Below are 26,355 nucleotides of genomic sequence, written 5' to 3'. Positions count from 1 at the left end.
TTTGCTGGATCCTCCCAGCAGATCCCTCTTTTCAGTTGAGGAGGTTTTGCTCCCTGGAAACAAATGAGTGAGGCAGACAGTCTCTGTAATAAGATCAGTGAAGCAAGGGAGCCTGGGAAACAGGGACATTTAAGGTCAGGCAGAAAAGAAGGAGAAAAACAAAACAAACAGAGGTAGAACAAAACAGAAACAGAGCTATGGAGACCCAGGAGAGAATATATTTACTTCTCAGATTTCTAGAGAGTAGGAAAGTTTCAAGAAAGGTAGGTAGCAGCACTGAGTGTAACAATGAGGTCAAGGTACTGATGAAGGTCTGACAAATGCTCGTCACCCTTCACAGTGTGGAGGCTACTGATGGCATCTGTCCCGGTGAATTGGTGGGAGAAGCCAGATGGCATGGGGGAGGGATAAAGTTAGGGAACTGAGAGGAGGAAGAAGGGAAGCAAGGAACTTGGTAGATGGGGGGAAAACAGAGAGGATAGTTGCTAAAAGATATCATCAGAGGTTTTTATTAGGACAATGATTTGAGGCCTAGAGACCAAGGGTATTGTGTGTGAGCGTGGGGACATTACAAATCTACTAGAGAAGGCGGGAGGGCTTCTTTGGAAGGGATGGAGCGTTCTGTTACAGAGGAGTCTGAGGCTGCAACGATTAGGATACTGTGGAACTGATTTTCTAGGGCACAGTTGAAAAGTGTATATTCTGAGTCCTTGTACGTCTGAAAAGGTCTTTATTTTATAGCCTTGCTTGAATTACAGATAGGCTGTAGACTTCTCCCTCAAAATTGCATAAATATCCTTCCATGTGGTTCTCTGGCATTCAGTTTACAAATGAGAGGATGTCAGCAGGTTTCTTTTCCCTTGTCTGGTGCTTGCGTCAGGCGAGTCTTTTGGTGGAGGGAGTAGGGTAGGGTAGGGGCATGGTCTGGAAGCTTGTAGGATTTCTCGTAGTTTTTTTTTTTGTCATCTGTAAATTTCATCAGATTATCTATAGCAGGGGTCCCCAACCCCCAGGCCACAGACCGGTCCTGGCCCCTGGCCTGTTAGGAACTGGGCCGCAGAGCAGGAGGTGAGCGGTGGGCGAGCGAGCAGAGCTTCATCTGTATTTACAGCCGCTCCCCATCGCTCGCATTACAGCCTGAGCTCCGCCATCTGTCAGATCAGCAGCGGCATTAGATTCTCACAGGAGCGCGAACCCTACTGTGAGCTGCACATGGGAGGGATCTAGGTTGCGTGCTCCTCATGAGAATCTAATGCCTGGTGACCTGAGGTGGAGCTGAGGTGGTGATGCTGGCGCTGGGGAGCGGCTGCAAATACAGATTATCATTAGCAGAGAGGTTTGACTGCACAGAGACCGTGATAAATCAACTGCTTGCAGACTCACATCAAAACCCTACCAGTGAGTAGCAAGTAGCAATTAAGCTGCATCTGGTAGCAGGCGTTATAGTGGCAACTGAGTTGACGTACTTCAGTTGTACAGCTGCATCTGGTGGCAGGCTGTAAGTCAGAATCCGACACTTATTTTAGTCTGCGCCTGGCCCACCCATTATTTCATTTACCACTTCCATCCGCGCCTCTTTCCCACCATGTGCACTTGTCTCAGTCACAGTTTTGGTAAGCCCACGAGCTAACCCTAGCCAAAGTGAGTAAAAAGCAAACGTCGCTGGAGAGCTTCTTTGAAAAGGGGGAAAGACCCAATGATGAGACAGCAGAAGACTCTAAGACTGCCAACAAAAAGAAAGCTGCATTTAAAAGAAAATACCAAGAGTCCTACTTAAATTAGGGGTTCATTGCAACAGGTGAGTCACATTCTCCAAGCCCATTTTGTATAATATGTGTTGACTGGCTATCCAACAAAGCCATGAAACCTTCAAAACTGCTTCACCACATGGAGACCAAGCACCCTGCATTAAAAGACAAGCCTTTGGAGTTTTTCAAAAGATAAAAAAACATGAACACAAAGCAGGAGCAATTATTGAAGGCCACCACTTCATCAAATGTGTCTGCACTGAGAGCATCATTCTTAGTGGATAACTGCATTGCTAAAGCTAAGAAGCCCTTTACTATGGGTGAAGAGTTGATCCTGCCTGCTGCTAAGGACACTTGTCATGAACTTTTAGGAGAGGCTGCAGTTCAAAAGGTGGCACGTGTTCCTCTATCGGCTAGCACCATAACTAAATGAATTGATGAAACAGCAGAGGATATTGAGGCACAATTGTTAGTGAGAATTAATGAGCCACCGTGGTACGCAATCCAGGTTGACGAGCCTACCGATGTTAACAACAAGGCAACAAGGCTTGTTTTTTGATATATAAATTTATTTATTTTGTTTTATTTATTCTTGGCTGCTTTGGGTCTTCGTTGCTGCACGCGGGCTTTCTCTAGTTGTGGCGAGTGGGGGCTACTCTTCATTGCAGTGCGCGGGCTTCTCACTGTGGTGGCTTCTCTTGTCGTGGACCATGGGCTCTAGGTGCGCGGGCTTCAGTAGTTGTGGCACGTGGGCTCAGTAGTTGTGGCTCATGGGCTCTAGAGCACAGGCTCAGTAGTTGTGGCACACGGGCTTAGCTGCTCTGCGGCATGTGGGATCTTCCTGGACCAGGGCTCGAACCCGTGTCCCCTGCATTGGCAGGCCGATTCTTAACCACTGCTCCACCAGGGAAGTCCAACAATGCTTGTTGTGTGATATATTTTTCAGGAGGATGTGCTTGAGGATATGTTATGTGCACTTTTGCTGCCAACCAACACCACAGCTGCGGAACTGTTCAAGTTTTTGAATGATTACATATCAGGAAAATTGAACTGGTCATTTTCTGTCGGTATATGCATGGACAGAGCGGCTGCCGTGACTGGACGGCTTTCTTGTTTCACTACTCGGGTCAAAGAGGTCACTTCTGAATGTGAGTCTATGCACTGTGTCATCCATAGAGAAATGCTGGCTAGCCGAAAAATGTCACCCGAACTTAACAGCATTTTGCAGGATGTGATTAAAATTATCAACCACATTAAAGGACATGCCCTTAACTCACATCTGTTCGCGCAGCTCTGTGAGGAGATGGACGCAGAGCGCACATGTCTTCTCTTATACACAGAAGTGAGATGGCTTTCTAAGGGAGATCTCTGGCCAGAGTTTTTGAGAGCCGCTCCAGAGATTTCTTTCAGAAAAACAGGCACCACTGGCAGCACATTTCAGTGACACAGAATGGGTCGCAAAACTTGCTTACTGGTGTGACATATTCAACCTGTTCAACGAACTCAATCTGTCACTTTGGGGGAGAACGACAACTGTGTTCAAGTCTGCAGATAAAGTGGCTGCATTCAAAGCCAAACTGGGATTATGGGGGTGATGAGTGAACATTGAGATTTTTGACATGTTTCAAACATTAGCTGAGATTTTGAAAGAGACTGAGCCACAGACTTCTTTCTCCCAGCTGGTGCATGATTGCCTATCTCAGCTTTCAGAAGAGTTCGAGCATTACTTCCCAACCACAAAAGACCCATCTGTGAATAAGCCAGGTGAATCGATTTTGTCTGTGCCAGAAGATGATCAACTGCTTGAGATCACAAATGACGGTGACCTTAAAAGCATGTTTGAGACAACCTCAAATCTCCATACGTTCTGGATTACAGTCAGGGCGGAATATCCTGAGATCGCCACAGAAGCACTGAGAAGCCTGCTTCCATTTCCAACATCCCATCTTTGTGAAGCAGGGTTTTCTGCAGTGACAGCAACCAAAACGAGATTACGGAGTAGACTGGACCTAATCAACACACCTCAGGTGTCACTGTCTCCCATCACCCCCAGATGGGACCATCTAGTTGCAGGAAAACAAGCTCAGGGCTCCCACTGATTCTGCATTACGGTGAGTTTTGTAATTATTTCATTATATGTTACAATGTAATAATAAGAGAAATAAAGTTCACAATAAATGCAATGTGCTTGAATCATCCCCAAACCATCCCCCGCCCCTGGTCCTTGGAAAAATTGTCTTCCACGAAACCAGTCCCTGGTGCCGAAAAGGTTGGGGACCGGGGACTGATCTATAGGATGCCTTTTTTTCAGTATTTCTGCCCTACAATCCTTTAAATATGAAATCAACTTTTTCTTTAGCTCAGGAAAAGTTCTATTATTTCCTTGATCATTCCTTATTCATTTATTATCTTTTCTCCTTCTGGAATTCCTGTTATACAGAAGTTAGTTATCATATGTTTTTCTTCCTGCTATTTTGTTTTTCATAATTATACTCTCTCACTTCCTTGTTCTCTTTCTTTCACTCTTTTTTCTGTTGCTGTTGTTTTAGGTTCCCTAAATTGATTTTCTGTGTCACAGATTCTAGATTTGGTTTTTGACATATTATTCTGCTACTTAAGGCCTCTACTGCTTCTGTTTTGTTTGGGCACTCTTGGTTTTATTTATTTTTTTTAACTTTTTGTTCTCTTGTTGCCACTTTTCATGGCTCCTGTTTCATTTACACAACATCTTCCTGAAGGCTACCCTGTCCTTTGAGATTTAAATTAAAATGTCTAATTCCCAATATCATATGTGATGAGAAATGTAATGCCTCCCCTAGGGTTTTTCCATTTTAATTCTGAGGGGTTTTGTACTTAGGGTCCCCTCTGGGTCCAGTTTTCTTCGACCAATGATCTGATCTCACTCCTTCTTATAGCCCATCCCGGCCTGAGCACATCTGTCTCCCTTGTATTTCCCAAATGACATTCACCTTGTGTAAGGTGAAGTCGTAAGGAAGTGGTGATATCACAGCCCTCCAGAGAGCACATACTGTTCTTAAAAGTCCTTTGGCCACCCTATCACCAGGGATTTCTCACCTTTCTCAGTAGGACCCCTCTCCTGTCCTGTTGAGAGGCTATTGGTTCACACACTGGTCCCATACAAGGAGGGCAGGGGTAGACCAAAGAAAGGCAGACTGCTCAGATTGGTAGATGGCAGGTTTAATAAGCAAGGAAACTTATCTATGAGGCTTGTCTTGGGCGACTGCAAGAGTAGGTCTCCGAACCCACCCACCAGAATCTTAAAGTGTATGTATCAGTACAAGCCTTAACTGGGTTCAGTCATGTATTCAGTCCAGATGGTCTCAACACCCTACTCTCTCAAGGCTACGACCTTGGAACAGCTCCCACTGTGGGAAAGGTGGGCAAACATACATTCCAAGGATGGGGAAGGAGCGATGAGCTTCCCATTGCCCAGATCCAGCTCAGGGGTCAACCGGCAGTCACGTCCTCCTGATGACCCTCACAGGCCTGCCTCTCTTCTTACCTCCCACTTCCGTCTCTTTGTGCCAATTCCAGAATTTCCTTCTCTTGCATTCTAAAGTTTCCTTTGTTTCTCTATCAATACTCAAGTAAGTCAGAAAGAAACCTCTTCTCTCCTCAAGAGAATTCAGTGGATTGAATTCGGGTTCCTGCTGTTAAAATGACAATTTTTTTTTTTTTTGCGTTACGCGGGCCTCTCACTGTTGTGGCCTCTCCTGTTGCGCAGCACAGGCTCCGGACGTGCAGGCTCAGCGGCCATGGCTCACGGGCCCAGCCGCTCCGCCGCTCCGCGGCATGTGGGATCCTCCCGGACCGGGGCACGCACCCGTGTCCCCTGCATCGGCAGGCGGACTCTCAACCACTGCGCCACGAGGCAAGCCCAGGAAGCCCTATTGTTTCTTTTACTAAACCCATCTTGGCAAGAGATATCTTTGCTCTGATTGCTCAGCTTGTTATTTTTTCTGATAGCTAATTTTTCTCCACCCATCCTGGATTTCTCTTATTTCTAAACAGGGGTCTAGGTTCCTCTTGGCAATTGCTGTGGGTTTCTTCAGCAGTTGTGCATGTCATGGTTCAGTTACTTCTGGTGGTTTCCTGCTTCCTTTACCTAAATGAGGCTTATATAGGATTTATTAACCATGTAATAAATATACAACCATACTACCTCCAGCAATAAAACATGGACACTAGAGGGGGCTGTTCTAACCTGAACTAACTATGGCTTCTCTCTCAGATATTTGAATCAGTGTTAGCCAGGAGTAAATAACAGACTCCTTACTGTCTATCCTCCTGCGTTTACCTGATTTAGATTCATTTTTCTGATGCATCTGTTGGGTTGTCCATATGCTTGCGTTAGGACTGATAAACCCATCACAAAAGTTCATAGTTGCTTTGAATGCAACTGGCAATGTCCAGTTGACTAATCGCACACTAAAAAACACGCAAAAATGTCTGATGCAAAAAGCTGTGATAGTGCAACAGGAACTCTTGCATTTGCTACTGGGAGTATAAATTGGCACAGCCTTGTTGGAAAATTGGTTGACAGTATCTACCACAGTTTAATGTTTATGTACCATTTGACCCAGAAATGCCACTCCAGAGATGAGGGCTTATGTCCACTAAAAGTTATGCACAGGAATGTTTATAGCATATTTAGTCAAATAGCCAAAACAAGGAACAATCCAAATATCTAACAATAGTAGCATAAAGAATATGTAGTGTATTTATGCAATGGAATATTATACAGTAATGAAAAGGAACACACCACTGCTATGTGTAACAATGTAGATAAATCCTACAGTCATAATGGTGGGAGAAAAAGCCAGATATATTACTGTATAATTCCATTTATATGAAAGACAAGAGTAGGCCTAACTAACCTATGGTGATAGAGGTTAGAAGAGTGATTACTGTTTGAATGGGTTTTTGTTTGTTTGTTTGTTTTGTTTTGCGGTACGCAGGCCTCTCACTGTTGTGGCCTCTCCCGTTGTGGAGCACAGGCTCCGGACGCACAGGCTCCAGACGCACAGGCTCAGTGGCCATGGCTCACGGGCCCAGCTGCTCCTCGGCATGTGGGATCTTCCTGGACCAGGGCATGAACTCGTGTCCCCTGCATCGGCAGGCGGACTCTCAACCACTGCGCCACCAGGGAAGCCCTGTTGGAAGATTTTTAATCACAGTTTCAATTTCATTACTTGTGATTGGTCTGTTCATATTTTCTATTTCTTCCTGGTTCAGTCTTGGAAGTTTATACCTTTCTAAGAATTTGTCCATTTCTTCCAGGTTGTCCATTTTATTGGCATAGAGTTGCTTGTAGTAGTCTCTTAGGATGCTTTGTATTTCTGTGGTGTCTGTTGTAACTTCTCTTTTTTCATTTCTAATTTTATTGATATGAGTCCTCTCCCTCTTTTTCTTGATGAGTCTGGCTAATGGTTTATCAATTTTGTTTATCTTCTCAAAGAACCAGCTTTTAGTTTTATTGATCTTTGCTATTGTCTTCGTTTCTATTTCATTTATTTCTTCTCTGATCTTTATTTCTTTCCTTCTACTAACTTGGGTTTTGTTTGTTCTTTCTCTACTTCCTTTAGGTAAAGGTTAGATTGTTTATTTGAGATGTTTGTTGTTTCTTGAGGTAGGATTGTATTGCTGTAAACTTCCCTCTTAGAACTGCTTTTGCTGCATCCCATAGGTTTTGGATCATCGTGTTTTCATTGTCATTTGTCTCTAGGTATTTTTTGATTTCCTCTTTGATTTCTTCAGTGATCTCTCGGTTATTTAGTAACGTATTTTTTGGCTTCCATGTGTTTGTGTTGTTGTTTGGCCTGAGGCGACCCAACACTGGAGCCTACCCGGACTCTTTGGTGGGGCTAATGGCAGACTCTGGGAGGGCTCATGCCAAGGGGTACTTCCCAGAACGTCTGCTGCCTGTGTCCTTGTCCTCACGGTGAGACAGAACCACTACCCACCTCTGCAGGAGACCCTCCAACACCATTAGGTAGGTCTGGTTCAGTCTCCTCTGGGGTCACTGCTCCTTCCCCTGGGTCCCGATGCACACACTACTTTGTGTGTGCCCTCCAGGAGTGGAGTCTCTGTTTCCCCCAGTCCTGTCGAAGTCCTGCAATCAAATCCCAGTAGCCTTCAAAGTCTGATTCTCTAGGAATTCCTCCTCCTGTTGCCGGACCCCCAGGTTGGGAAGCGTGACGTGGGGCTCAGAACCTTCACTCCAGTGGGTGGACTTCTGTGGTATAAGTGTTCTCCAGTTTGTGAGTCACCCACCCAGCAGTTATGCGATTTGATTTTATTGTGATTGCACCCCTCCTACCGTCTCATTGTGGCTTCTCCTTTGTCTTTGGATGTGGGGTATCTTTTTTAGTGAGTTCCAGTGTCTTCCTGTGGATGATTGTTTAGCAGTTAGTTGTGATTCTGGTGCTCTCACAAGAGGGAGTGAGAGCACGTCCTTCTACTCCGCCATCTTGAAACAATCTCCCACAAATCATTATTGTATTAGAGGCCAGAAGTCCATGATCACAGTACTGGCATGGCTGGGTGAGGGCTTCCTTCCAGGTCGCTGATTTCTTCTTGTATTCTCAGTAGGCAGAAAGGGCCAAGGAGCCACTTCTGATTAATCCAAGCATGGATCCTTGAGTGGGTATTGATTGGAGTACTAGAGTACTAGAATTGAGTGGAGTTAGCTGGAGTACTAGAAATGTTCTATACCTTGGAAGTAGTTACATGGATATATACCTATGTACATGCGAGATTAGTACACCTTACTTTGTTATATCTCAATTTTAAAAAATCATGTGATATATTCTAGAATAAGAGAAGGAAGGATTTGAGAGAGCTTCGTGATTTGGGAAAGAAAAGACTACTTTCAGGACAAGGTGTTAACTAGAAGAATTGCCTTATGTAGAAGCCCTTTCTTCCTTTATCCTATTAAGAGACATTTCTCCAACTAGAACTGGTGTGGTTAAAACTGACCCTTGCTGCTTTTTGGGAATTTGCCACTGAGTTTGCTTATACATCATTGTAAGTGCCGTGGTGAATACAAGTCCTAAGACACATTCCCTGTACTCCATAAGCTTATAATCTAATAGACAAGACCAACACAAATAAAATGTTTAGAGAACTTAGCATTACTTTTTTCCTAAAGTGCAAATTGTGAGGTGCAGAATTATCTAGGAATTCAGGAGGAAGAAAAAATGGGTGAGAAATGGAGTAGGTGATTTTCATGAAGAAGAAAGGACTTGATATGAGTTTTTAAAACTAGATGGGCAGACAAAATGTCAGAGAGCTCTTCACTTTATTGTACTTGTTTAAAGAATCATAGAAAACCTGTTTGCTAGAGCTGGAACGGTGACCAGCCAAAAGACAGGATATTTGTCAAACAGGAGGCAGGACCACAGACTTCTTGGGAGATCCAGGACTGGACCCTGAATTGACGCTGGTTGGGGCTCTAGGGGTGGGAAGACAGAAATACAGAGGAGTGTAGGGATCAGAAATAAACTGAGGCCAGAACTAAACCACACCCCAATGGGAAATATTCTACAGAGATCCTTTCTTTTTCTAATAAAGCAATTATTCTTACTGCACTAAAAAAAAACCATTTTGTGTGTATGTGACAGGCTGAGTCACTTTCAGAAGAGTTCAGAAAGCTTGGGGAAGGATATTAATTCTTCCTTAATGTGTTTTCCTCTTTCACCCCACTGAGGGGTCTGCCAAACACACCCCCCACCCCACCGCTCCCCTCCACCCCCCAACACACATACACTTCATATTCTGGTGTTGGCAGGGAATTAGGAGTTTACCTAAAGCTGCTAGGCTGTGGGTGGAGCCTGAACAGTAACAGAAACATTCGAAGATATATAAGGACAACTGAAATTCACATCAGCTGACTGAGCCGTGCATTTTACCAGAAGTCTGACTGGCCTGCTATGCTCTCATAATTGCTTTTGAAAAGGTTTTCTCTGAAGAAATCAAATCAAGTCTGTTACCAAGCAAATTGAAATTTCCAAGCTGCAGCCATTCTAGAAATTCTAAACATCATTTAAAAGAAGATCTCAATCTCACTCTGTTTCTACTTTCTCTAAGGAGCCGTTTTTGTGCTGTTTGGCCCCTTTCTACCTGGAATGGAACAAAGGTACAGTTGAAAATTGTTTTCCTACTGAATTTAGGATTGATATTTTTGGTAGTTTGTCTTTACTTCTTCTGGTGAAAAGGTACAAGAACTGAGCTCTTGGGGGATGGGGTGGAGTTCATGGTATTAAAACAATTTTTGTGGATATAGTATGCACCGTCTCAGAAACATCTTATTCACAGCTCACCCAGTTATTTGGGTACCGAGCTTGCCTTCCCCACGCCCTGCTTGCCCTGGATAGTCTATTTGCCAGAGCCCCTCTCTCCAAGCCCTGTCCTCTTCACCCAGCCCTGTCACTGGTGACATCTTTTCTGTAGATTTCCCTTATTTTTCCTCTGGTTGCCAGTGTATCTTGTCTTTTGGAACTTTCCTTCTGCCAACACATTACCTACTGCTCTGCTTGGGCCTCAGAAAGCCATAGGACCAAAAGAGGTGCTAAAGATTTAGGGCTAAAAGAGTCCAGAGGACTCAGGGTTTGGAGTTGAGGTGTGGTTTGGACTAAAATGTGCCCTGAATTTATGGCTCAAAGCTGCAGTCCGTTTTACAGCCCCTCACAGGAAAATGCTGAGGGCATAGATAAGATTTTGTAGGCTGGATTAGAACTTAATTGCCATTAACAACTTGTTTCTATGGGGAAATATTAACTGCAATACAAGTAAACTTTAAGGTTGCCACCTAGTCATAAATGGGGCACTGTCTGTAGGATAGTTAATTTTTAAAATATCAGTGTCACATTTGCATACATGCTAGTTCTTAAGAAAATATGAACAGGTTACAGGTTCATAAAAAAGCTTTTGTAGGAATCATTGTGGGCCAGTAATTGCAATGTTCATTTATTCTTTCAACAGATATTCATTGGAATCCTCACGTGTGCTAGGCTCTAAGGGGTACAATGCAAACTCATACAGGCATGGTTCCTTCCTTCGTGTGTCTGTTAGCTATCTTTAGGGGATACAGGTATTAATCTCATAATTAAAGATGAAATTAAAAGTTTGATAAGTCACATGAAAGCACAGGTACATAGTGCTGTGAGTGTTTATAATAGTAGGATTTGACCTTCTTTGGGGTGTTGGGGAAGACTTCCCAGTGGAGTTGATGATTGAACTGAGATCAAAAGGATGAGAGTTAAATCTGTGAACAAGGCATCAGGAAGTATATTCTGGGCACAGGGCTGTACTTTGAGCAAATGAAAGAAGGTCAGGTGTCATAGAAAAAAGAATATAGTTCAAAAAGAGCTGGAGGGGCTTCCTTGGTGGCGCAGTGGTTGAGAGTCTGCCTGCCGGTGCAGGGGACGCGGGTTCATGCCCCGGTCCGGGAAGATCCCACGTGACGCAGAGCAGCTGGGCCCGTGAGCCATGGCCGCTGAGCCTGCGCGTCCAGAGCCTGTGCTCCGCAATGGGAGAGGCCACAACAGTGAGAGGCCTGCGTACCAAAAAAAAAAAAAAAAAAAAAAGAGCTGGAGGAAGTGATTAGGGGTCCCTATGCGTCACCTCTTAGGCCATATTAGGAATTTTGTTCTTTCTCCTGGGAGCAATGGGAGGATATGAGGCATTTTTAAGAGGTGGGAGAAGGATTGGCAGGATGAGTTTATTTTGAAATTTCCATTTTAAATATGTTATTCTGGCCATAGTGGAAAGAGCAGAGAGTGAATGCAGGGTGACCAGTTAGGGGCCCATGGCAGTGGCCCAGAAGGGAGATGATGGTAGCTTGGATCGGGGTTGTAGAAGGGGATGCTTATGAGATAGACTAAAAAGTTAAATTGACAGACTTGAATTGAATATGGGATAGTGAGAGAAAGGGAAGGGTCAAAGATAACAGGGGTGGCATGGTGGACATTTGAAAGTTTGGGGATGGGTGAAATGTGCTGAATTGGATTTTGGATGCACTAAGTTTCAGGGGTCTTTAGGACATCCTAATGGACATGTACAAAAGGCAATTAGCTCTCCACATAGGGCTTCCTGACTCAGGTCTGCTCATATGGGAGTTACTGTGTTCTGGAGCCATGGGTATGGATGATCCCTTAGGGGGAAAACGTCAAATGAAGAGGATACAGAACTGAGCCTTGAGGAACTACAACATTTCATGACCAGGTAGAGAAGGATGAGTCTACAATGGAAACAGAAGAATGGCCAGAAATGTAGGGTGAAAACTAATAAGCTATTAGGTGTGTAGAAACCACCACCACAGAAAGTATGTCTGACTGTGAAGGAGAGGAGAAAGAGAACTAGCTGCAGAGTATGTGAGGCTGAGCTGTAATTTTTTTTTTTTTTGTGGTACTTGGGCCTCTCACTGTTGTGGCCTCTCCCATTGCAGAGCACAGGCTCCGGACGCGTAGGCTAAGCGGCCATGGCTCACGGGCCCAGCCGCTCCGCGGCATGTGGGATCTTCCCGGACCGGGGCACGAACCCGTGTCCCCTGCATCAGCAGGTGGACTCTCAACAACTGCGCCACCAGGGAAGCCCCTGTAATTTTTTTAATGGGAGACATTTGGACAGTTTAAAAGGCAATTTAATGCTGTAGGATTCCATTTATATATCATTTGTGAAATGACCACATTATAAGGGTAGAGAACAAATCAGTGGTTGCCAGAGGATAGGCGATAGTGGGGGTATGACTATAAAGGGCAGTCCTTGGAAATTATATCCAGCAAGTTCTTTGGTCTTGATGGAAGAGTTAGATGTCTTGATTTTAGTGGTAGCTATGCAAATCTATAAATGGAATAAAATTTCATAGAACTACCTATGCAGACACATGCACATATGCAAAAATGGTTGCACGTATTAACTGGTGACATCAGAATAAAGTTTGTACTCTAGTTAACAGTATTGTACCACTGTCAACTTCCTGGTTTGATATCGTAATACAGTAATAAAGTGATGTAAGATGTGCCTATTAGGGGAAGCTAGTTCCCCTAAGGTACAGGGGACTCGACTATCACTGCAAATTCCTGTGGATCTATTTTATTTTCATTCAAAACTTTATTGCAAAATAAAAAGTTGTAAAAAGTCAATAAGAGAGAAAGATATGAAATTTACAGTGAAAATTGTGGAGTAACGTCTTTTCCTCTTTTTCTTTAGTACTTCGTCCTTCAGGTGCAGCCTAATTGTTACCATCACCATTAGTACTCATGCGTAATGTACAGGAATCACTTCTCATTAATGTATAACTCAAAACCCCCAAGGCCTTGCCACTAGAAGACACTTTACAGAGGCAATTTGGCAGACTTAAAAGAGCCAAATATGTTCATGGTAGGACCTTATGCATTGATCATAGCTGGTGGCAGGAGTGGGCTGCTCCCTCCTGGGAGGGCAAGCTTTACCCTTCCACATCCATGGATTCAACCACCTGGGATCAAACATATTTGAAAAAAAACTTCCAGAAAGTTGTAAAAAGCAAAACTTGAAATTGCTGCCCCCCACCCTACCCCATCAACTATTTACATAGCATTTACATTTTATTAGATATTATAAGTAATCTAGAGATGGTTTAAAGTATCTGGGAGGTTGTGTGTAGGTTATATGCAAATACTATGCCATTTTACATAAGGGACTTGAGCATCTGCAGATTTTGGTATCTGCTTGGGTTCTGGAACCAATCCCTCTCAAATACCGAGGGACGACTGTATACATCAGAATAAGTGAGGTGTGCATATGCTTTGAAAGAGCATGTTTAAAATATCAGCTTCTCCATTATTTTTATTGTACAATATAATGTACATAAGAAAAGTTTATAAAATTTAACACTTATAAAACAAACACCAGTTACCCCAGGTCAAAAATAATAACATTACATACCAGCACCCCAGAATTCTCTCACGTGCCCCTTTCTTTTTTTGAAAATATCTTTATTGATATATGATTTAGTACTATGAAATTGACCTGATTTAATTGTACCAGTCAATGATCTTTAGTATATTTGCAGAGTCGTGCATCTATTTCCACAATCTAATTTTAGACTCTTTCCATCACTCCCCAAAAAGAATGCCCAACCATCAGTCACTCCCCATTCCCATACACACCTCGACTCCCACCCTTGGTAACTACCAATCTACTGTCTATCTCTATAGATGTGCCTATTCTGGATAGTTCACATCAATGGAATTATACTATATGTGGTCTTTTGTGTCTGGCTTCTTTCACTTAGCATGATTTTTTGAGGTTCATCTATGTTGTAGTGTGTATCAATCACTACTTCATTCCTTTTTATTGCCAAATAGTACAGTTGACCCTTGAACAATGTACATTCGAACTGTGCTAGTCCACTTATACACAGATTTTTAAAAATAGTAAATACAGGCTTCCCTGGTGGCGCAGTGGTTGAGAGTCCGCCTGCCGATGAAGGAGACAAGGGTTCGTGCCGCGGTCTGGGAAGATCCCACGTGCCGCGTAGCGGCTGGGCCCGTGAGCCATTACACCCACTCCAGCATTGGTTGACTCTGTGGATGAGGAAGTGTGGAGGGCGAACTATAAAGTTATGTGCAGATTTTTAACTGCTCAGAGGGTCAGCATCCCTAGCCCCCACACTGTTCAAGGGTACATGTATTCCATTGTGTGGACATACACATTTTATTTATCCACTAATCAACTGATGGACATTTGGGTTGTTTCACTTTTTGGCTATTATGAATAATTAGCTAAATGAATGTTCATGTACAAGTTTTTATGTGGACATATGTTTCCAGTTTGTTTTGTTTTTAATTCTCAATCTCCTTTTCTTTTTTTTAAATTTATTTATCTTATTTTTGGCTGCGTTGGGTTTTCGTAGCTGCACGCGGGCTTTCTCTAGTTGCGGCGAGCAGGGGCTACTCTTTGTTGTCGTGCACAGGCTTCTCATTGCGGTGGCTTCTCTTGCTGCGGAGCATGGGCTCTAGGCGCGCAGGTTTTGGTAGTTGTGGCTCACGGACTCTAGGGCACAGGCTCAGGAGTTGTGGTGCACAGGCTTAGTTGCTCCACGGCCTGTGGGATCTTCCTGGACCAGGGCTCGAACCTGGGTCCCCTGAATTGGCAGGCAGATTCTTAACCACTGCGCCACCAGAGGAGTCCCACAGTTCTTTTGGGTAGAGACCTAGGAGTTGAATTGCTGAATCCTATAGACACTATATGTTTAACATGTTGAGAATATGCCAAACTGTTTTCAGTTGTCCCACCAGCAATAGATGTTGGATCCTGTTTCTCTACATCCTCACCAACACTAGTACTACCTGTATTTGTTATTATAGCCATCCTAATGGATGTGAAGTGTTGGCTCATTGTAGTTTTGATTTGTGTTTCCCTCTTGACTAATGATGTGAAGCTTCTATTCATGTGTGTTACTGACCATTCATATATCTTCTTTGGAGAAATGTCTATTCAAATCCTTTCACCATTCCTAATTGGGCTATTCATTTTGTTACTGATCATTGGTTACTAAAGCGTTTTGAGTATAGACCTCCATTTTAAATTAATTTTTTATTGGCCCTCATTCAATAGTGGTGTTTTTAATGGCTGGTCATTGGGAACAATATGTAGATTGGGAACTACCATTCTAGGTAATTTATGAAAGCATTAAGCTCTAGTCCAGAACTGGTCAATGGGTTTCAAAACTCCACTGTTTCATGGGTCCCCATAAGTGACAGTCACATAAACACACACACACACACACACACACACACACACACACCATAACATTTGCCCAAGTTCTGTGGAATTCAGGGTTTTTTTGGTTTGTTTTTTGGTGGAATTTGGGCATTTAAAATCTACAGAAATGCTGTCTACTAGTTTTACTGTAATCATATTGTTTTTACCCATTCAAAGGATTCTAGTAGGCTAATGAGGCCATTTCAAAATTAAGATATTCCCTCCCCTTCACCCAGTTGATATGTTTTCTTAAGTATTTGGAAAATTTCCTGGTCAACTAGTAGATCCTGTAATAAAAACTGAGAATTTATATTCACTTTTTTTTTTTTTTTAGTTTCCAGATCTTCCTTGAATAGAAACTTATCCTGAGAGAGGACACAGTGTCAATCTGCCAGTCCTGGAGTTGTTATTTACCCCCAAGGGGGTTGTACTTACTGTAGCATGGTTCCAGTGTCTCACTTTTGAGTGAAATTTGCTCTCAGCCTAGACTCCAGAGAACTGAGGAGCCTGCCTTGTCTGTTGACTAGCACACTAGATCACTAGGTGAGCTCGTCATGCCTGGGTCCAGCTTGTTCGGATGCTTCAGGGTGAGCCCTGCTGAGTGTTCTGCAGGGTAGGCCATGGTCCCTGCTGGTATTTATGGACATGGGGCAGGGGCCATCACCAGACTCTGAGCCCTGAGTACAGCCCCCAGGCAGGGTAGGCAGCTGTCTGTGGTTTGCTCTTCCTAACTTTGGCATGCCACTTGCAACAGGTTGCAGAGACTGGTGTATGCTGAAGCTTTTAATCTTGACTACACCTTTTATTTTAATTAAGTTACTTCATTGATTTTCTATCTTGCTGAGTCATGCCAGTGCTTTAAGAATTTTATATTAATGATTTTTAGAGTCTTCTGTAAGAAGCTCATTAAATTTCTTGACTTGCCTAATTTCTTCTTCTTATATATTAAATATATAATTTAATAAAATTATATAAGCAATATAATTTGAAATAAATGCTTTGAAAAGAAATTGAAAATACAGATAAACAAAAGAAAATAATCTAATCATCTGTTGAGATACATTTAACATTTTAGAGTATTCCTCTACCCTTTTTCATAAAAATTATATTTATTAAATTTTTTTGTTAAATAGAGATTTGCTGTATATACACTTCAGTATCCCTTTTTTCTCATTTTATATTAGGAGCATTTCTAATAGCCTTAAACATTGATCTATAAATGATGCCTATCATTTACTTGTGTTAATATACTCTAATTTACTGAACCAATTTCCTATTGCTAGAACTTTAGGTTGTGTCGTATATTTTGTTATAATATAATTTTGTTATAAATAATTCTGTAATGATTATCTTTGTCATGTGCGTCTCTATTTCCTTAGGATAAATTTCTGGAAGTGGAATTATTGAGGCTTATATATATATATATATATGTGTGTGTGTATTGCTAAAATTCTGTGGAAAATGCCATTGGTATCTTGGAAAGTGATTGCACTAAACCTATAGATTGCCTTGGGTCCTATGGTCATTTTAACAATATTAATTCTTCCAATCCATGAGCATAGTTTATCTTTCTATTTGTTTGTGTCATCTTCAATTTCTTTCATAGGTGTCATAGTTTTCACAATACAGGTCTTTTACCTCCTTAGTTAGATTTATTCTAGGCTTTTTTTTTTTGACATGACTGTAAATGGGATTGTTTCCTTAATTTTTCTTTCTGATAGTTCATTGTTAGTGTATATAAACACAATAGGTTTCTATATATTCATTTCATATCCTGCAACTATAGTGAATTCATTGATGAGTTCTAGTAGTTTTTTTGGTGGCATTTACAGGGTTTTGGTATCATATCATGTGCATACACTAACAGTTCTACTTCTTCCTTTCCAATTTGGATGGTCTTTATTTCTTTTACTTGTCTGATTGCTGTGGCTATGACTTCCAATACTGTGTTGAATAAAAATGGTGAGAGTAGGCACCCTTGTCCTGTTCCTGATCTTAGAGGAAATATTTTCAGCTTTTCACCATTGGGTATGATGTTAGCTGTGGGCTTGTCATTTATGGCCTTTATTATGTTGTATGTTCCCTCTATACCCACTTTGTTGACAGTTTTTTTTTTTATCACAGATGGATGTTGAATTTTGTCAAAAGGTTTTTCTGCATTAATTTAGATGATCATATGGTTTTTATTCTTCAGTTTGTTAACGTGGTACATCACATTGATTGATTTGTGGAAAATGAATCATTATTGCATCCCTGGGATAAATCCCATTTGATCATGTTGTATGATCCTTTTAATGTGTTGTTGAATTCAGTTCGCTAATATTTTGTTGATGATTTTTGCATCTATGTTCATCAGTGATTTTGACCTGTAACTTTCTTTTTTTGTGGTATCTTTGTCTGGTTTTGGTATCAGCATGATGCAGGTCTTGTAAAATGAGCTCAGAAGCATTCCTTCTTTTGTAATTTTTGGAACAGTTTGAAAAGGATAGGTGTTAACTCATATTTAAATGTTTAGTAGAATTTACCTGTGAAGCCATCTGGTCCTGGACTTTTGTTTGTTGGGTTTTTTTTTTGGTTCAATTTTATCACTGGTAGTATATTCACATTTTCTATTTCTTCCTGATTCAATCTTGGGGGATTGTGCATTTCTAGGAAGTTGTCTTTCTCCTACGTTGTCCATTTTATTGGCATATATATTGTTCATGGTAATCTCTTATGATCCCTTTATTTCTGTGGTATTGTTTGTAACTTCTCTTTCATTTCTGATTTTATTTACTTGAGCCCTCTCTTTTTCTTGATGAGCCTGGCTAATTTTCATCAATTTTGTTTATCTTTTTAAATAACCAGTTCATAGTTTTATTGATCTTTTCTATATCTTTAGCCTCTATTTCATTTATTTCTGCTCTGATTTTTATGATTTTTTCCCCCTTCTACTAAATTTGGGTTTTGTTTGTTCTTCTTTCTCTAGTTCCTTTAGGTGTAAGGTTAGGTTATTTATTTCAGATTTATTTCTATTCCTATAAATTTCCCTCTTGGAACTGCTTTTGCTGCATCCCATAGATTTTGGATCATTGTGTTTTTGTTTTTATTTATCTTCAGGTATTTCTTGATTTCTACTTTGATTTTTTTCAGTGACCCATTGGTTTTTTTAGTAGCATATTGTTTAGCCTCCATGTATTTGTTTTTTGCAGTTTTTTTCTTGTAGTTGATTTCTAGCTTCATAGTGTTGTGGCTGGGAAAGATACTTGATATTTTGTCTGATATTGCTATCCCAGCTTTCTTTTTTGTTTCCATTTGCTTGGAATACCATTTTCCATCCCCCTCACTTTCAGTCTTTGTGTGTCTTTAGATCTGATGTGAATCTCTTGTAGGCAGCATATGTATAGGTCTTGTTTTTGTATCCACTTAGCCACTCTATGTCTTTTGATTGAAGTATTTAGTCCATTTACATTTAAAGTAATTATTGATAGGTATGTATTTATTGCCATTTTGTTAATTATTTTCTGGTTGTTTTTGTAGTTCTTTTGCCATCTTCCCTTGTGATTTGATGTCTATCTTTAGTGTTATGTTTGGGTTCTTTTTTCTTTTGGGTGTGTGTATCCATTACAGATTTTTGGTTTGTGGTTACCATGAGGTTTATATATAGCAATCTATATATATGGTCAATTGCTTTAAGTTGCTGATCTCTTAAGTTAGAATGCATTTTAACAACTCTGCTTTCTTACCCACCCCTCTGTATTTTGACACCATATTTTACATCTTGTTTTGTGTGTCCCTTAACTACTTATTGTGGATATAGATTGTTTTACTACTTTTGACGTTTAACCTTCCTACTACTAGCTTTATAAGTGTTTTATCTACTACCTTCTCAGTATTCTGCCTTTACCAATGAAATTTTTCCTTTCATAATTTTCATATTTCTAGTTGTGGCCTTTCCTTTTCTACTTAGGGAAGTCCGTTTAACATTTCTTGTAAAGGTGGTTTGGTGGTGCTGAACTCTTAGCTTTTGCTTGTCTGTAAAATCTTGATTTCCCCTTCAAAGGTGAATAATAGCATTGCCAGGTAGAGTTTTCCTCGTTGTAAGTTTTTTTTATCACTTTAAATATATTGTGCCACTCCCTTCTGGCATGCAGAGTTTCTGTTGAAAAGTCAACTGATAGTCATGGAATTCCCCTTGTACATAACTAGTTGCTTTTCCCTTGTTGATTTAATATTCTCTCTTCATCTTTAATTTTGGCACTTTAAATACAGTGTGTCTTGGTGTAGTCCTCTTTGGGTTGATCTTGTTGGGGACACTGTGTTTCCTGAATGCCTGTTTCCTTTCCCAAGTTAGGGAAGTTTTTCAGCTATTATATCTTCAAATATGTTTTCTGTCCCTTTCTCTCATCTCCTTTGGGACTCCTATAAGGTGAATGTTAGGATGCTTGATGTTGTTCCAGGTCTCTTAAGCTGTCCTCATTTAAACAATTTTTTTTTCTTTTTTTTCTGTTCAGCTTGAGTGATTTCCACCACTCTGTCTTCCAGTTCACTGATCAATTTCTCTGTATCATCTAATCCACCGTTGATTCCATCTAATTTTTTTTTTTTTTTTTTTTTATGGAGGAGAAAGAAAGAGTGGCTTTATTTCTTTGCCAGGCAAAGAGGGAACACAGTAGGCTAGCACCTCAAGAACTGTGTCCCCAATTCCATCTAATGTATTTTTTATTTCAGTTATTGTGTTCTTCAGCTCTATTTGATTCTTGCTTATATTTTCTAACTCTTTGTTAAAAACTTCCAACTTCTGATTTTGTTCATCCATTCTTCTCTCGAGTTCTTTGAACATCCTTTTTTATTAAAGATAAATTTACTTATTTATTTATTTATTTTTGGCTGAGTTGGGTCTTTGTTGCTGAGCACAGGCTTTCTCTAGTTGTGATGAGTGGGGGCTACTCTTCACTGTGGTGTGTGGGCTTCTCATTGTGGTGGCTTCTCTTGTTGCAGAGCAGGGGCTCTAGGTGCATGGGCTTCAGTACTTGTGGCATGTGGGCTCAGTAGTTGTGGCTCGTGGGCTCTAGAGCACAGGCTCAGTAGTTGTGGCACATGGGCTTAGTTGCTCCACGGCACATGGAATTTTCTCGGACCAGGGATTGAACCCATGTCCCCTGCATTGGCAGGTGGATTCTTAACTACTGTGCCACCCGGGAAGCCCTGAGCATCTTTTTGATCATTAACTTAAACTCTTTATCAGGCAGATTGCTTATCTCCATTTCATTTAGTTCTTCCAGGGTTTTATCTTATTCCATAGTTTGGAATATATTCCTCTGTCACCTCATTTTGCTGAATTCTCTGTTTTTATTTCTAGGTATTAGGTAGGTCAGTTACACTATTGATCTTGGAGGAGTGGCCTTATGTAGGAGATGTCCTATGGGGCCCAGCAGTGCACACCGCTTTGGTCACCGGAGCTATGTTCTAGGGGTGCCCTCTATGTTGGTTGCCTGAGCCGTACTGTTGGGGTGAGCTTATTACTATGGGCACTCTGATAGGCTTGGCTGGCCTGCAGCTCAGTGTGGTGCCAGACCACACCTAGTGAGAAAGCTGCCAGCCTATGGAAGGGTGAGGCCAGATCCTGAGATGGCTGAGGGGCTCAAAGTGTCCTGGAGCTGGTGTTGGTCAGCTGGTGGGCAGAGGTAGGCCACAGGGGCAGCTGACTGCAGAACCCTAGGGAATCCTGGGGCTAGTGCAGAACCCCTGGTGGGTGGAGCTGGGTCCCAGGGTGGCTAGCTGCAGGCTACAAGGCTGTGAGGTTTCCAGGGCTGATATTGGCTTGCTGGTGGGTGAGACCAGTTCCTGGTGCTAGTGCTGGCCAACAGGTGAGTGTACAGATTCAGGACAGCTGGCTGAGGTGTCCAAGGTATCCTGGAAATGGTGTGAGCCAGGTGTTGGGTGAGGTTGGGACACTGGGCAGGTGACAGCAAAGCCCCAGAGGGTTCAGGAGCTAGTGTTGGGCTACTGGTGTGGAGGGCTGGATCCTTGGGCGGCTGGCTGAGGGGCCCAAGGTGTCCTATACTTGCTGTCAGCCAACTATTGCCTGGGGCTGGGTCAGGAGGCTGTAGAGCCCCGGGGAGTCCTGGGGCTAGTGCTGGCCCACTGGAAAGTGTGGACGAATCTCAGGGTGGCTTGCTTAGGGGCCCAACATGTCTTGGAGCTGATGTCAGACAGCTGTTCCAAAGGGCTTGGTATAGGGTAGCTGATCACTGGGTCCCGGGTGGCTGGTTGTGGGACCATGGGGTTCCCAGGATTGGTACTAGTCCCATGGTGGATGAGGCTGGATATAGGGTGACTGGATGACAGTCCCATGGTGTCCTGGAGCTGGTGTTGGCCAGCTGTTGGGTGAGGCTGGGGCATGGGGAGGCTAACTGAAGAGCCCTGGTGGGTGCTGTGCCTACTGCTGGACTACTGGTGGGTGGGCCCAGATTCCCAGGTAGCTGGCTGAGTGGCTGTAATGTTCCAGAGGCAGAAGTCAGGCCCCTGTTGGGTGAGGCCGGATCCCAGGGCTAGTGATGACCCATTAGTGAGTAGGGCCAGAACTTGGGGTGGCTGCCTGGGGGACCCAAGTTGTCATGGGGCTGTTTCAGCCAGCAATGGGCAGGACTAGGTCACAGGCCGGCTGACTGAAGAGCCCTGGTGATCCGAGCACTAGTGCTAAAGCACTGGTGAGTGGGTCCAGATCCAGTGCCACGGGTTGAGGGCCTTGAGGTGTCCTGGAGTTTGCCAGCTATTGGGCTGGGTTGAGTCATGGGGCTGTTGGCTACAGAGCCCCAGGGGGTCCCAAAGCAGTGCTGGCCCACTAGCAAGTGGGGCTGGATCCGAGGGCAGGTGGCTGACGAGCTGCAGGGTTTCTGTGATGGTGTCAGCCCTCTAGTTGGTGAAGCTGGGTCCCGGGGCTCGTGCTGACCCACTGGTGAGGAGCCAAAGGTTTCCTGGAACTGGTGTTGGCCAGTCTTGCTATACCATGTCTCCACCCCTCCCACCGGTCTCATTGTGATTCCTTCTTCATATCTTTAATTGTAGAAGATCTTTTCTTCTAGTCATCCAGTCTTTCTCATTGATAGTTGCTTTGTAAATAGTTGTAATTTTGGTGTGCCCATGGGAGGGGGTGAGCTCAAGTTCTTCCTACTCCACTATTTTGGCCACTCCCCATTCTGACCCATTTTTTAATTGGGTTGTTTTCTTGTTGTTGAGTCTTAAGAGTTCTTTGTATATTTTGGATAACAGTCCTCTATCAGATATATCTTTTGCAAATATTTTCTGAACAAAATATGATACACACACACAATGGAATATTATTCAGCCTTAAAAAGGAAAGAAATCCTGTTCGTACATGTTAGTTACAATATAGATGAACCTTGAGGACATTATGCTAAATGAAATAAGCCGATCACAAAAAGACAAATACTGTATGATTATACTTATATCAAGTAGCTAAGGTAGTCAAATTCATAGAAACAGAAAGTAGAATGGTGTTAACAGGGGTTTGGCGGGGGAGGGAAATGGGGAGTTGTTATATAATGAGTATGGAGTTTTGGTTTTGCAAGATAAAATATTTTGGAATTTTGTTGCACTTAATGCATATATACTTAACACTACTGAAATGTATGCTTAAAAATGGTTAAGATGATCAGTTTTGCATTAAATGTAGTAAAACAATTAAAGTGCAGTAAAGCAATTTTTAAAAAATTTGTTACATCTCTCTACCAAGAATAACTGATCCAAAAATAAAATTACAATGAAACCAATTACAACAGCAGCAACAGCTATAAAATATCTAAGAATTAGCTATGAAAAAGTAAATTTTCAAAACCATAATAAAGAGCAAACGATGATTTGAATAAATGAGGAAATACTCTCTGCTTTTTCATGGGATTAAAAACAACAACAACAACAACGCTCCTAAGTTGCTTTTTATTATTATTATTTTTTTGGCTGCGCCACGCGGCTTATAGGATATTAGTTCTCCGACTAGGGATTGAACCTGGGGCCCCGGGAAATGAGACTGCTGAGTCCTAACCACTGGACCACCAGGGAATTCCCTTAAGTTGCTTTTCAAAACTTGTATGTGCCATTAATTTGATTTTTCCCTTAACAGATCTGTGACCTTTGGAAGCATTTTCACATCATTTGTCTACATCCAGTACATATTTCATTCTTGTGAGTGTATCCCTTTATTAGCCAGATATTTACTGGGCACCTACCATGTGACAGACACTTTATACCTCAGCTTTCATGGAGTTTACATCCCTGTGAACAGAATACTGAACATCTTCCCATTTAAAACAAAACTAATCTAATTAAGAAATTATGAAACGTAAGGTAGATAGCTAGTGGGAAGCAGCCGCACAGCACAGGGATATCAGCTCGGTGCTTTGTGACCACCTAGAGGGGTGGGATAGGGAGGGTGGGAGGGAGGGAGACGCAAGAGGGAAGAGATATGGGAACGTATGTATATGTATAACTGACTCACTTTGTTATAAAGCAGAAACTAACACACCATTGTAAAGCAGTTATACTCCAATAAAGATGTTAAAAAAAAAGAAATTATGGGTAGCAAAATGCATTTATAGATTGACAATTCTCAGTGAGTTGCCTTTTCTTCCTCTAGCCCTTTTTCTCAGAGCTTAAACTTCTGGAGGATTCCTGGCTTCATGAGATGAATATAATCAAGATGAATATCATTAACATAATATTTTTTAAAATCAAAGTAAGCAGAAACTAACACACCATTGTAAAGCAGTTATACTCCAATAAAGATGTTAAAAAAAAAGAAATTATGGGTAGCAAAATGCATTTATAGATTGACAATTCTCAGTGAGTTGCCTTTTCTTCCTCTAGCCCTTTTTCTCAGAGCTTAAACTTCTGGAGGATTCCTGGCTTCATGAGATGAATATAATCAAGATGAATATCATTAACATAATATTTTTAAAAATCAAAGCTAAAGCCAAAACTTCATGACAAACAAAATATCAAAATTTTAAAGACAGGATGCTGCACTGCAATGCCATGCCACCAAGTCTGAGGCAAAAGGCAAAAATGTACATCCCTATATAAATGCTTTTGTGTATTTTTTAATAATTATTTTTTCACAAACATTAAAGTATTTGAAAAAACAATGAAATGTTGAAAAGTAGGTGTACTAAAACTCACGTCATTTTAGTTTAAATATTTTATTTATACCCAAGCCAGAATTGACTATAATTTTACTTTCCTGATTTTAATGGAATCCAATCCAATTTTAATAGCTTTAAAAATTGACTTTTGGGAAAAGCTAACCATTAAAAAATACACAAAAGCATGTATATAGGAGTGCACATTTTAAAATTTTGCTTTAGGTTCCAATATACGTTTTCAAGGAATTGATAAAGATGTAGTTAGTTCAACCTGCTTTACACAGTGCATGGAAAGCCTTAGAATCTAACACAGAACTTTGGCTAACTGGTTCATTCAATCAGGTAAAACAAAATATTTAGAAAGGTTTCCTTTTTACACTTTTAGGCTAATTATTCCAGAAATTGCCTCAGTGCTTGCTTTGGCTTGGTGTCAGATATTGGTACTCATAAGAACAAAGATAAAAGAACTTCATGAGGCTTAACATGGAATCCTTTCTATCAAATACATTTAAAACATATATTTGGAAACATTTAAAGTCTACTGTGAACAGAATTCCCAGGAATTTGGGACAGAAGTGACAATGAGAATCTGCTTTAAAGAAATGGATCATACTCAATTATAGAGCTCTGCCTTATTAGTAGAAAATTGGAAGTAGCTTTCCTGTTATTTTCTATTATGATGTGTTTTTTATATTATTTTAATTTCCTGTTTAAGAAATTTGTGGGACTTCCCTGGTGGGCCATCTTGCAATGCAGGGGACACCGATTTGATCCCTGGTCAAGGAATTAAGATCGCACATGCCTTGGGACAACTAAGCCCATATGCCACAACTACTGAGCCCATGCGCTCTGGAGCCCGTGCGCCGCAATGAAAGATCCCGCGTGCCGCAACTAAGACCTGATGCAGCCAATTAATTAATTAAAGTTAATTAAATAAAACCTGATCTTTTTTTTTTTTTCCCCGGTACGCGGGCCTCTCACCACTGCGGCCTCTCCCGTTGTGGAGCACAGGTTCCGGACGCGCAAGCTCAGCGGCCATGGCTCACGGGCCCAGCCGCTCCGCGGCACGTGGGATCCTCCCGGACCAGGGCACGAACCCACGTCCCCTGCATCGGCAGGCGGACTCCCAACCACTGCGCCACCAGGGAAGCCCCATAAAACCTGATCTTTAAGAAAAAAGAGAAATTTGCAGTCTTCCAAAAATGAAAGTGAGAGTGCCACAAATGTACATGAGCTCCAAATCAATTTTAAATTAACACATGAAGAGAATTTTGACCACTTTTGGTTTGGAGTGGAATGTAGAATTAAACATGCACCCAGATTTCATACCATGGATATGCCAAAAGTTATTTTGAAATCCCTCTTGGCAAAAATTATATTCCACTATGATTCAGAGTTGCATCATAACAAGAGTTTGTTTAAAGATTGGGGTTTGAGAAATGTAACATTTGTATTTTCCTTGAAAAAATATGAGAGATCAAATGCTTTGCTGCTAGAGCTTTTTATAAATTACTCAGATTGAGTGCAGTTGGTTCAATCTCTAAGTAGCTAGCTCTTAAAGATAGTCTGCTAAGTGGTGGGAAGAGAAAAGCAGAGAGATAGAGTGTTTTTAAAAGCATCTATGTGCAAGTAAGCAGGGCAGTGCACTGGTACTAGGTTATAATGTTCTACAGATAGTAATACACATTGAGAAG

General features: G+C 41.7%; 1 protein-coding gene across 11 annotated transcripts in view; it reads left to right on the top strand.

Moving 5' to 3' along the window:
- The window catches only part of LOC112404125 (cytidine monophosphate-N-acetylneuraminic acid hydroxylase), a 256,651-nt gene that overhangs the window by 174,314 nt on the left and 55,982 nt on the right, over window positions 1–26,355 (top strand). Inside the window, exons 1-3 of one of the 11 annotated variants that reach the window (XM_024751961.1) lie at window positions 3,259–3,859; window positions 9,858–9,906; window positions 23,644–23,705. The exons of 3 other annotated variants lie outside the window; for them this stretch is intronic. The gene's annotated coding sequence lies outside the window, so the exon portion shown is untranslated. Of the gene's footprint in view, window positions 1–3,258; window positions 3,860–9,651; window positions 9,907–15,852; window positions 16,062–23,643; window positions 23,706–26,355 lie in introns of those variants that run through there. 7 more of the 11 variants (XM_024751958.1, XM_024751962.1, XM_024751957.1 and 4 more) reach the window with 7 other exon arrangements.

Source organism: Neophocaena asiaeorientalis, unplaced genomic scaffold (assembly GCF_003031525.2).
Source record: "Neophocaena asiaeorientalis asiaeorientalis breed wild unplaced genomic scaffold, Neophocaena_asiaeorientalis_V1.1 scaffold165, whole genome shotgun sequence".
NCBI lineage: Eukaryota > Metazoa > Chordata > Mammalia > Artiodactyla > Phocoenidae > Neophocaena > Neophocaena asiaeorientalis.
This window is presented reverse-complemented; position numbering and strand designations above follow the sequence as displayed.